Genomic DNA, 13,233 nt, shown 5'->3' with positions numbered 1-13,233 from the left:
ATTCTTCTCAATCTGTGACCCTTCCATGTTGTAATGTAGTCCACAAAACAACATTGATTCACCTACAGGCAGGATGTTGCTAGGTTCTGTCTGTAATGCCTCCTATCTGCCTCTTCACTGTTGCTACCAGCTGACTTTGCCTTCATGCCTATTTTCTTGTATACATTTAAAAAGATTCTTAGTGGTGTCTATGTTGTCACTCAGTGGCTGCTACATTTCTTTACTCCTTCATTTTTGTCATCTGAGGTATTTGAGAGGCAAATAATTTCTTCTATTCTGGCTTTCATAAAAATGTTTCAAAGACTTTTTATTGTTGAATATCCACCTTTTTTCATTTTTGGTTGAGCTAAGATTTTCAGGGTTGGTCATCCTGGGCTGCATCCTGAGCTCCATTGCTCTTTGGAACACAGCTTCAATTCCCTCCTGCATTTTCAGGTAGATGCAGAATTGTATTCAAATTTTGTTTCCTTTGTATTTAAATGTCTTCTGATTGCCTTCATAACTTGTTTTTATATGAATTAACAATTATATATCTTGGAGTTTGTAGCCTTGGTTGTTTTTTTTTTCCCCCAAAGGCATAGATCTATGAATTCTTTCAATTAAAATTTCATTTTTTCTGTTTAGAAGTTGTGGGCAGTTCTATTATTTCCTACATTATGGTGTTAAGGTTTTTATCTTGTTATGTTCTTATAATGTGATCTTTAGGTCACCTCTATGCATCCTTTCTCTGACATTAGTTTGGTCTGCTTGCATAGTAAGCGTATTTTCTTTTAATGTCATTGGTTTTTGCTTCTCTTCTACTAGATTGTCATTCACTTCTCTATATTTGCATTCCCAATCTATTGTTCTCTCTTTTTTCCTTTGATAAGATTTGACATCACAGATTCCAGTTTTTCTCTTCTGTCCATCATTTTTCCTGGGTAGGCTATAAATTCTGCTCTCATAATTCTCATTTCTTTTTTAAACCCTCAGGAACAGTTTGTTGTAGTTTCGTGTTCTCAAATTTTATGAGGTCCTCTGTCTCCAATGTTGGATTGTTTTCCTTTGTTTTGCAGTATTTATTCATAGATTCCTGAACTTGTTTACTAGATCTGGAGACCACATTTCCTTCTGTTGTTAATATTTTCCCTGTTGATTTATCTACTAATGTCCAAGGTCTTTGAGTTTCTCCTTCCTGAAATCTTGAATACTTTCAATCTTTTTTCCCCCTGGTTCTCCCCTATTCACTTTCTGACTCTGTCCCCTCTGTTGGTGGTTTCTTTAGGGTATAGATCTCAATATGTCTTAGCCCCCTCTCACAGCTGGCAATCTGTGGGTCTCCCTCCCAAGTGACTTTGAATATTCAGAACTGGCCTCAGATGAGTTCTGTGCTCTTTTTCACAGGCCTGGTGGAGTACTGCACAACCACCCCCACATGATGTCCTTTCCTGGTACCCTATCCCTCCTCCTATTCCTTAGTTCTCTGGCCAGTTATCAACAGTTCAAAGCTTTGAAGTGCCAGTGCTATAGAATTGGGGCTCCCAGTGAAATTTTGCTCTTAAAGGGCAGCAGCCACAGTGGCTGTCTGTCTATGACCCAGGCAAACTTCTGGAATGGGGTCTCCATGGTACTGGAAAGAGTGTGCACAGGGAGGGGTTTGTTGTACACCTATGTCAGGTCATTGGGGTCTGGAGTGTAGTAGCTTCACTACTGGTATCTTATGTGGTCGGGGAGGGGTGCTGAGTGAGCTCAAGGTGAATTCATGATTTGTTTTTTTTCCAACTTCTTTTGGATTCTGAATGTCCCATACCATGGAGACAGGAGGAGCTACTGTATCTTTGGCATATAATTTTTGTTTTGGAGAGGTTTGAGAGACTGGGAATCAGGAAAAATATCTGGTCCTCTATCTTATTGATTATATAATAATAATATATAATATTATAATATAATAATATAATAACTCCACTGATTTCTTTCAATGCTGTAACATGCCATTATTTTCATATGTCATAATTTGTGTAATCATCCCCGTTAGTCTTCAGTTTTTTGCTACAACAAAGTGTTTCTCTAAATATTTTTGTACATATTAGTGTCTTCCCTCTATCTTTGATTTCTTTGGGTTATATACGTAGTAGTGGTATTACTGAACCAAAGCAACTGTTGAGTTACGTTTTTGAGTACTGGGAAAGGTTTCAAGAATAGGTGGACAAATTGAACCATTAGTGAATGTCCTCCCAGTCCCTCTTACAATTGTCATTTTCCTGTTTTGTCATCTTTGTCGATCCAATGGATATAGCATGGAATTTCAGAGTTGTTTAAATGTGCATTTCTGTTGTTATTTGTGATTTTTAGAGCATTTTTTCAAGTGGTCTGGATAACTTGCCTTCTTTTGGGAACTATCTATTTCTATCTTTTCACCATTCATCTATTGGGCAATGGCTTTTGCTCATTATTCATATTTGTATGCATATATACATAGAAATGAAACATACAAATATTTGAATCAGTTCCCAATCTTAATTTGATATCAGGCTTTTTCAGAGAAATTTGGTGCAGAGACTTTTTACCCAGTTTACTATATCACTTCTGATTGTATTCTAATGTATTATTTTGTTTGTGCAAAATTTTTAATTTTATGTAATTGAAATTGTACATTATATCTTTAATTATTTCCTTTGAGATTCTTGACCTTTTTGTCCTTTAGATGAATTATGTTATTTTTGTTTCTTTGGAAATGAGCTTTTTGGTCCTTTGTTATAGTACTGAATCAATAAATTAATTTAGGTACCATTATCATTTTTATTGTGTTGTTATAGCCCAATCAAGATCAGTTAGTATATCTACAATAATTTAGGTCTTTCCTTATTTTATTTTATTTTGCTTTTTGGAGGGCAATTGGGGTTAAGCCACTTGCCCAAGGTCACATGGCTAATTTGTGTGTGTGTGTGTGTGTGTGTGTGTGTGTGTGTGTGTGTGTTAAGTGTCTGAGGCTGTATTTGAACTCAGGTCCTCCTGACTCCAGGGCCAGTGCTCTCTCTATTCACTGCACCACCTAGCCACTCCTTTCCTTATTTTTATAAAGAGTGCATTGTAATTGTATTTACGTAGTTTCTGTGTGTGTCTTAGTAGGTGGATTCTCATGTATTTTATACATTCAGTAGTCATTTTTTTTTTGAGGGGCTTTTCCCCCTCCAGGGCAGTTAAGGTTAAGTGACTTGCCCAAAGTTATGTGGCTAGTAAGTGTTAAGTGTCTGAGGCTGGATTTGAACTCAGGTCCGGTCTTGACTCTAGGGCTGGTGCTCTATTCACTGTGCCACCTAGCTGCCCCAATTCAGTAGTCATTTCGAATGAAAATTCTTTTTCTATTTCTTCCTTTTGGATTTTGTTGGTGATGTATACAAAAGCTATTGATTTTTAATATTCTACTACTTTAATTAGTACTGTTTCTATTGATTTTTTAGTTAACCTCTATAATTCTCTAAGTAAATCACTGTCATCCACCAAAGGCAATAATTTTGCTTTTGCTTTGCCTATTCACATCTTCAGTGTACTTTTCTTTTCTTATTGCTATAGCTAGCATTTCTAGAACTGCATAAAATAAAGGTGAAAAGAGCTATCTTTGCTTTACTCCTGATCTTACTGGAAAACCTTTGAGTATTTCTGTTATACTTTTCTCTTTGTTTTTCTACTGCTTAGCATAGTGTTTCACACAAAATAAATGCTTCATTCATTCATTCATTCTCTATTGTAGATGATGACAGTTCTCTGCTTTAGATGGATATTGTTTATCATATTAACGAACAGTCTATTAACATAAAGATTTGGCCATAATTATCCCCTTTTTCTCTCCACCATTACATATACAATATTGAAATTAATTGGTCTTTAAATGATTGGTAGAATTTACTTATAAATTCATTTGGCACTGATTTTTTGTCCCTTTGGGGGTTATTTTACGGCTTATTTATTTTCTTTTTATGTGATTGTTTCATATGTACATTTTTTTTTGCTCTTCTAATATGGATATTTTATCTTTCTCTAAGTATTCACCCATTTTGTTTAGGTTCTCAGTTTCATTAGAATATAATTGAGCAAACTAGTTTCTAATAATTTCCTTCATTTCCTCAAATGTTCTCCTTTTTTCTTTTTGATATTGATAATTTAGTTTTCCTCCTCCTTTTAAAAAATCAGATGAAATAGTGGTTTATTTTTATTAATTTTTTTAAACCAGCTTCAAGTTTTATTTATCAATTCAGTAGGTTCCTTTGGTTTCAATTTTATCTCTTCTTTGATTTTTAGGATTTCTATTTTTATTCTTTGGCTAGGGCTTTCAGTTCTCATTTTTTTTTAGTTGCATGCCCAATTCATTGATTTGTTATTTCTCTCTTTTATTAATGTTACAGATACAAATTTTCACCTAACAACTGCTTTGACTATATCCCCAAAATTTTGATATATTAATTCATTTCCATTATTTTCTTTAACGACATTATCTCTTGGTTTTTTATTGTTCTTTGACCTACCAATTCTTTAGGATTAAATTACTTAGTCTCCATTTAACTTCCCCCCCCCCACTTAATATTTTATTTTTTCCAATTACATGTAAAGATAGTTTTCAGCATTCACTTTTTTTTGTGAAGTACATTATTACTCTTTAATAACACATCAACTGATACATATACATCATTTTTAAGTCGATGTCAATCACTGCTGTCCTTTAGCAATGAGCCTTAATGAGATTTTTCCAAAAATGCTTTGCAGCACTTCACACATTGCTCATATACAGTCTCAAAGTCAGAGTCATTTCCATAATACGGATCTTCAATAATAAGTTGTTTCTGTGGATCATAGCTTCCAAGAAGTTCAGTTTTAGCTTTGTAGTTTTTAACTTGATTAACTTTTCTATTCAAATCTCTCAAATTGCTTTCATCCATACATAGTATATAATCAAAGGTCAGGAAATCTTCTTTGGTAATCTGCCTGGCAGTATGATTCATGGTAATGCCATGTTTCTTCATGCAAGACTGCCCTCAATAATCGGGGGGAGGGGGTTCCTATTTCATATGTAGATGTTGCTGCACTGTCTATCCTCCACTTATCTGAAATATTTTGCTCAGCTACAAGTTTCCTAAAAACTGCTTCTGCTATAGGTTCAGACACACGAACAGCACAGACCTTGTTCCCTCTGCGGCCATTTTTAATTTCCTTCAGCATTCACTTTTATAAGATTTTGAGTTCCAGATTTTTTTTCTCTCTACTTCCCCTCTCCCCAAGACAGCAAGCAGTCTGATTTAGGCTATAAATGCGCAGTCATATTAAGCATGTCCACATTAGTCATATTGTGAAAGAAGAATCATAACAAGAGGGAAAAACCATGAGAAAGAAAAAAAAAGAGAGAAAATAGTATGCTTTGATCTGCATTCAGACTCCATAGTTCTTTTTCTGGATGTGGATAGCATTTTCCCCCACGAATCTTTTGGATTTGTCTTAGATCATTGTATTGCTAAGAAGAGCCAAGTCTATCAAAGTTGGTCATTGTACAATGTCCATTTAACTTTGAATCTTTTATTCAAAGGCTATTATGTGTGGTTATTATTATGTTGTGGTTAGCTAAAGATGCTTGGTATTTCTGCTTTTCTGCATTTGTTTATAAGGTTTTTTTTGTTTTTGCTTTTTGGAGGGCATTTGGTGTTAAGTGACTTGCCCAAAGTCACAAGGCTAGTAAATATTAGGTTATTTTTATTCTCTAGTACATGACTTTGTATAAAGACAATAGTAACAACGTATAAAAATATGTGTATGTATGTGTATACATATGCATTTACATATGCATACATATATATTTATGTGTATATATCTATATATAATTACCAGGCAGCTATTATAAATGACTTCTCTAAAATTTGATTCAGGTCCTTACCTTCTTTCTTATTTATTGTTTTGCCTACATCTGAAAGAAATTTCAGATTTGCCTAGGTCTGAAAGGAATTTAAGGAAGTGATACCCTGACTGTGATAAAGGAATTTGAAAAGGGGGGGGAGGGAGGGGTGAGTTTTTGGGAAAAGATAATGAATTCTGCTTTATGCATGTTTTATTTGAAATGCCTAGAGGACGTCCAGTTTGAAATATGTAATAGGCAATTGATAATGAAGAACTAGAGCATTATTTCCACATGTTAGATTACCTGAAATTTGTATCTAATTAATTGTAAGGTTTATCTACTATCTTTCTTTCTTTTTTTTTTTTTAGGGGTTTGTTTTGTTTTATTTTTAGCAATAATAAAAAAAAATCAAAACATGGACAGGGATGTTGCTCAGTACATAGGATAATGATTTATCTACTATCTTTCTAACAATGTTAACATGCAGATGACCAGATAATATGGAAACAAAAATACTAATACTTTTTGATAAACCAAGCAACTTTATATTCATTATTTCATTTAATCCTCATATTTTTATAAGGTAGATAGGGCAAGTATATCATCTCTTGTTTTACAGATGAGGGAAATGAGGATCAGCCAAGTTATGTGACTTTACCTAGATCACACTGGTAGTAAGACATACAGGCAGGATTTGAGCCCAGGTCTTTTAATTCCAAGCCCAGAGTTCTTTTATTACAACAGGCTGAGAAAAAGAAGGTCCTCTTAACTCTTTAAAGTACAATGGAAATTATTCCAGTAGCACATCCATTCTGTCCTAGAGTTTCCCGTGAATAGGAGATATCCTTGAGTATTGTTCCTAACAAAAATTATTTATAATGTGGTCTGCTTTTGTCATAACAGCTCACACTTTCTTGATGAGTTTTTTTTCCCTTTCTGTTTTTTTTTCTGATATAATTGGAGGAGAGAACTTCAACAAGGCACCAATCTCTCTTTAGCTGGAGACAATTTCATTTTCAGTGAGTAGAACATGTCCCAATGGTAGGGTTGGGACTGTATCTAGATCTGGCATTTCATTTTACCAGTAATTTTTTTTCAACTCCTTCCTCAAGGGTGCAATAAATACTAAAAATGGTAAATCCTGAATTTTTGAATCTGAAGGGGATTTTGTGTTTGAACAAATTTCCCAGCAGTTTTGTCTATATAATTTTCTAGCCCAGCTCCTAAGCTTTTGTGTGTGTGTGTTATGATCACGTTGGCAGTCTGGTGAAACCTATGAACCACTTCTCAGAATGTTATTTTTAAATATATAAAATAAAACATATATAATTAAAAAGGAAATTAATTATATTGAAATATAGTTATCAAAATATCTTTTTAAGTTAACAGATCACTAGTTAAGAACTCCTATTTGCTCCTTATTCATAACATTAATTTCAACAATTTTACCTCTGTTTGAATTAAAAGTGTGTAGTAATACAAAATTTTTGAATGTATGTAATTGTACTTTGGTTATACTCAAGATATCCTGTAGACAAATTATTGGACTTTGAATTAGTTATTATTTAGAAAGATGTGACAGAATGATTGCAAACTGCTATCTTTTTTTGCTTAGAACTCTGGGAAATAAGGGTCAGGCCCATCTTGAATAATGGTATAGGCATGAGGCAGAAAGTGAAATACATTTTTATACTTGGTTAATATGAGAATTTGTTTTAACTGGTTACATACAGCTATGTATTATGGAGTTTTATTTTGTTTTTCTTTTCTCTTTTTAAATTTTCTCAGTGTTAAAGGATACTGGATAGGACAGATTAACAAAAAAAATCTTTTTTAATTTTAATTTTCCAAAAAATTTTTAAATAGCCAAGGCATTAGGTGATTAGAACAAATGATACATTGCATTGTGGATTTGAAGATTGGCTGCTTTCTGAAAGTAGGCAATTTACTAACCAATATCTTTGTTACAAACCTATTTAAGGATCTTTGTTGGTTCTGTAAAAAAAGTTGTTTTTTTTTTCTGTTATCTTACTCTACTTGTCTTATACTATTTGGTTTGCATACATGCTTTTCCAAAAATAATCTGTGGAGGCTCTACTCAATGTGATAGAAGCCTCCTTTTTGCTCTTCCAGTATCCTGGAGGAGTACCATTGTAATCTGTCTATTGTCTCATCATTCTCAGCTGGCCTCCTTTTGCAATCATACATATCTTTGATCATCATACATCTCTTTGTTTTTGTATTTTTTTTTCATTAAATCAGTTCTGTCTTATCTGACTCTTCCTGACCCCATTTGGGGTTTTCTTGACAAAGATACTGGAGTGGTTTGCCATTCCCTTCTCCAGTTCATTTTACAGATGAGGAAACTGAGGCAAACAGGGTTAAGTGACTTGCCCAGGGACTCACAGTTGGGAAGTGTCTGAGGCCAGATTTGAATTCATGAAGATGAGTCTTCTGATTCCAAGTCCAGAGCTCTTTCCACTGTGTCATTTAGCTGCCCCCACATCTCTAAAATACCTCCTTCTTATTCACAAGTCATCATTAGACATATGCTGTAACTCATTGTTCATCTTGCCATCAGTCTTTGTCACTTAGAACTTTTGTAATTGTTTTTAATTTGAGATCATGTTGTTCTACTGTGTTTCCCCGATAATAAGACACTGTCTTATTAATTTTTTGGACAGAAAAACACCAGAGGGCTTATTTTCAGGGGAGGGCTTATTTTAATGAACATTGACAGCAATTTTAATAAACAGGTAAATGTGAACAAAAAAATGTACCTTTATTCAATAAAATAATGATCATGTCATCTTCTTCAACAACATAGTCATAAGTGTCCATACCCTGAATTCTGTCCTGGATGTCTTGCGCCTCCATTTCCTTCAGAAGAAGTGGACCCAATCTGTCATGTCCAGCAATATAGCTCTCTTTAAATGAATATGTCTTGTCCAGGTAACCTGCTCGTAGTGCCTTGGCGACACAGCTGTCAGTAATTTTATCCCATGACTTCTTCACCCAAGTCACGACTTCTTGCAGACAGGGCTTCACAAAGTTTCCACGCTGATTTCTTTCCATTCTATTTTCAATGTAGTCATTGACTTCCATGCGCAAATGGTCCTTGAATGGCTTGTTTATTGCAATATCAAGGGTCTGGAGATAGGCAGTCATTCCTGCAGGAATCATTACTTGATCTATTCTTCTCTCTGCAAGGAAGTTCTTCATTTCTTTAGCGCGGTGAGTGCTGGCTGAATCCCAGACTATCAGACCTCTTTGGTTACCTCGCATAACAAGTGGCAGCATTAAATCAACCCACTTTCTTATAATGGCTTGTGTACACCAAGCTTTTTTGGTTTCAAGAACGTAAATGCCAGATACACATTCAATCTTATCTTTCTTGCCCTTACTGATGATTAGAGGTGTGGCTTTCTTTCCATCCAAACGAATTGCCAAAACACAGGTGACCCGTGCACTTTCATAGCCAGTGGTGGGAATGTAGATTGACATTGCACCCCTGTGATGAATTGTTGTTTGAGATCCTTGTCCCATAAACACTGCAGTTTCATCCATAGCAATCATATTGCAGGTTTGGTACTTGGAAATGTCGATCCTATCAATAAAGGACTTGAATGCAAGTGCACGTTTAATAACTTCAGCATCTTCCAGCTTAAACAGTGTTGTTGATCTTCTTAGGGGCAGTTCATACCGTTGAAGGAAACCATCCAACCAGTGTTGTGATGCTTTGAATCCTTCTGAGACCATTTCAAACTCTGGTGCCATTGAAAGGGCAAATGCTTGAATATCAGCCCTGCGCACAACCAAGGCCTTTGCTCTCCTGTCAGCAATCCATTCACCAATGAGGATCTCCAAGTCAGGATATAAGGGCTGCCGACCTGATCCAGACCTGCGCTTTTTCCCTTTTCCCTCATCCACCTGTTGATTGAGGTTATTATAATCTGCTCTCCATTTTCTGACCATTCGAAGATCCAAAAGTTTTTCTTTACAGAAAACTGCAAGATTCTTGCCATGTGACTCCTCTACAATTGCTTTCTTATACTCAACAGTATAGCTCTTCCTTTTTGTACTCATGTCTGGGGGTCAAAACAGACAGAATAATAAAATTATGACCATCAGTCCTTCTTTTCACTCCATCATGCCCCCTGAATTCTTCTTTATTCCTCCATCATGCCCTTTTTATCCTCCATCATGCCCCCTCACTCCCGCTTACATACTGGGTTTTTATGCTGTCCTGCCTCAGCTCTCCTCTGCGGCACTGCTCTCAATGGCGCCAGCAAGCAAATCACTGGGGAAGAACAGGATGACGCGCTCACTGCTGCAGTTCTGATTGGATGCAACTCGGAGCGCGGCGTGCGTTTCACGGGGGGGGGGGAACGGTGCATACAGAGGGTACTGTAGCGTGTAGCGCAGGGGATCACCTTCACTACAGTAGCAATCTCAATAGGGCTTATTTTCGGGGGAGGGCTTATTTTAGAGGAATTTTACACAGTAAGGGGAGGGCTTATTTTCGGGATAGGTCTTATTATCGGGGAAACACGGGTATGGATTATAACCATTGTAATATCACCAGAATACTAAAATGAAAGAAATGAGTTTTGCTTCATTGAAAGCACTGGGGAATGTCCTCAAATACAATCAAGCTTCAGCTTTACCTCCTCTTACTTAAACTCTCTGGGATGCAGTTTCCTCCTCTATAAAATGAAACACTTGTCTAGATGACCTCCAAAATCCCTGTTAGGTCTATGACCTCTATGTTTCAAGCGTGGCCTTTTAGCTTAACTCTGGAAGCCCAGAGTGGGAAGGTTTGGGAATGTGGGACAGAGGACATTGTGCTCTCAATTACTCTCATCTGGCTAATTGTGCTCTCATCTGGCTAATTATTGTCTTCTGCTTATCTGCATTTTGACAAGTGGCCTCCTCCTGTGGTTTGGAATTCACGAATAGAACCCCAGAATGGCTTCTACTTCAGCTCTCAAGCTCCCACATTTGTCTGGGCCTTCTCTCTCAACCTGTTATCAGTCTCTTATCACAGATTTCTGGTTCTGAGGCTGTGTCTTCTCTGGAGTGCATTGTCTTCATCTCCACCTCCTGGCTTCCTCAGCTTCTTTCAAGTCCCACATTGTACAAGAAGCTTTTTCTGCTCCCCTTAATGCCAGTGCCTTCCCTCTAACGATTATCTCCAACTTACCCTGTGTGGATCTCGTTTGTGCATGGTTGTTTTCATGCGGTATTCTCCGTTAGATTGTGAGCTCCTTGAGAGCAGGGACTCTCATTTGCCTTTCTTTGTGTCCCCAGGGCTTAGCACAGTGCCTGGCATAGAGTAGGTAATTAATAAATGGTTATTGACTAACTGATACTTTGTAACTTTGGGGGATACAAAATAAATAGAAAGAAGAACCCCTGCAGATGCCTGCTGTGTTTTGTTCTGTTTTTCATGTTTGCAGCTCTGTATGGGCAGCTGTTTGCATCACTCTCCTGGAATAACTGTGTTGATCCTCCTGCTAGAGTTGCATGTATATTTTCACATTATGTTTATTGCTTTGATTGCAGCCTTCAGCAAAATTCATCATAGGGTAGAGATGATGTTGAGTTTATGGAGGCTCTGCCAGTAGTACCCTTTAGGCTTTGGCAGACCCTACCAAGATGGAAAGAACTTGATTATCCAGGGAAGGACTGTATGTCTGTTGCCTAAGGTCAGCTTAACAAACAGCAAAGAAACTCATCACTAGAGGTGGTGGTGGCCACCAGGTAAGGCATTCTTTCTGCCATATTAACTCACAGAGAACTATATACTAAGGAGCAGAGGGCTTGTGACTAGCCTCTGGAGAAGGAATATCTGTACCAGTGAAATCTTGGATCCTAGAAGTATGGAAGTATAAATAGTAACAGTTGTTACTATTTATTCAGGGACTTCTGCAGTTGGTGGATTGGATATGTTCTTGGACTTGACAGAACCCTGAATTAAGATTTTAGGGTTCTATTCCTTGCTCTGCCACTGCCTTGCTGTGTGACTTCCTCTCTTTGATCTTCTGTTCCCTTCCATGTAAATGAGGCAGTTTGGTCAGATAATCCCCTAAGATCCCCTCCTGTCGTGGCATTGTATAGATGGAGTGCCCAGGGCTCTGGTTTTTACTTGTTTAGTGGCCCTCTACACAAGAGAATGGATAGCAGTATAAAGTAGTGAAAAAGTCAACCTTTGGATGTCATTAAATTCTTGGTTGTGTCCCTCATCACAGCCAAGCCCAAATGAAATGAGCCCATGTTAAAGTTTTCTCATATTCTGGCCCAGGTGATTTTTGCTTGGTCAGTCTAGTGGCTGCAGGGGTATAAAGTCTGCCCTGGAGAAATAGGAAAGCTATCTTCATTGGCAGGAAATGTGGGCCTACCTTCTCCCTGAACAGTATTGTTGAGTTCCTCCCTGGAACCTGTTTGAGGAAGCATCCATATTCAAACCCTGATCAGTCCATTACTTTCTGGACTATTTCTCCATTTTACTACTGTCTTCAGCTCCCTTTTATGCCTTGTCTTTCCCTAGTAGAATATTGGCTCCTTTAGAGCAGGAACTATCTTTGTTGCTGCTTGTATTTGTATTGAATTAAGCATAACACCTAGCACCTGACACATGGTAAGCTCTTAATCAATGATCTTTGCATCTCTCCCTCCATCTCTCTCTCTCTCTCTCTCTCTCTCTCTCTCTCTCTCTCTCTCTCTCTCTTTCTTTGACCCCATGTCTATCTCTGTCAGTCTACCTACCTGTGTAGGTATACTGTCTCTCAATCTACCTACCTATCTGTCAATCTATCATGAAATGTCATGGAACTAATTCAACTACCATCCCCTCCACACCCCCACACACACTTACAGTTTGTGACTTGGCAATCAGAATACATCTTGTATACAAAAGGGAAACCTAGAGAGGGAGGTGGCATCATTCCATCATCACTGGTTAGTTGAGAAACCCGCCAGCACTGTGAGGGCATGATGGGATGATCCCTGAGATAGGCAGGTTGGTCAAATGTTGGTGTTCTGTGCCCCATCACACTTCTCAAGTGAGAAACAAGTGCTGCGCTGTACAGTTGTCCGCCTACTATTAGGCAGGTGCAGTGAAAAGAATATACTCCAAAAAGATCAAAGACAAATGCACAAAAATAACTGGTCGTCCTTTTGTGGTAGCAAGTGACTGAGGACAAAGTAGGTGTTCATCACTTGGGGAATGGCTGAACAATTAGTGGTATATGGAGAGCTGCCTTCCGAAGGAGAACTTTCCTACTCCCCTCAGAAGTAATCTTACTGGATTAAAGAATATTTACAATTATTTTTTCCAGAATGGCTGGATTTACCAACACAGCATTAACATG

General features: G+C 37.2%; 1 protein-coding gene and 1 pseudogene across 6 annotated transcripts in view; one reads left to right on the top strand and one right to left on the bottom strand.

Annotated features, from left to right (window-relative positions):
• Positions 1-13,233, top strand: part of PLEKHA2 (pleckstrin homology domain containing A2) — a 137,086-nt gene that overhangs the window by 66,208 nt on the left and 57,645 nt on the right. The gene's annotated exons all lie outside the window — the stretch shown is intronic.
• Positions 4,606-5,189, bottom strand: LOC138151831 (low molecular weight phosphotyrosine protein phosphatase pseudogene; annotated as a pseudogene).

This window comes from Petaurus breviceps, unplaced genomic scaffold (genome assembly GCF_028583685.1).
Source record: "Petaurus breviceps papuanus isolate PSGF00001 unplaced genomic scaffold, PetGlider_PUasm1.0 90919, whole genome shotgun sequence".
NCBI classification, from domain to species: Eukaryota; Metazoa; Chordata; class Mammalia; order Diprotodontia; family Petauridae; genus Petaurus; species Petaurus breviceps.
The sequence above is the reverse complement of the archived record's forward strand: the minus strand, read 5'-3'. Positions and strand labels throughout refer to the sequence as shown.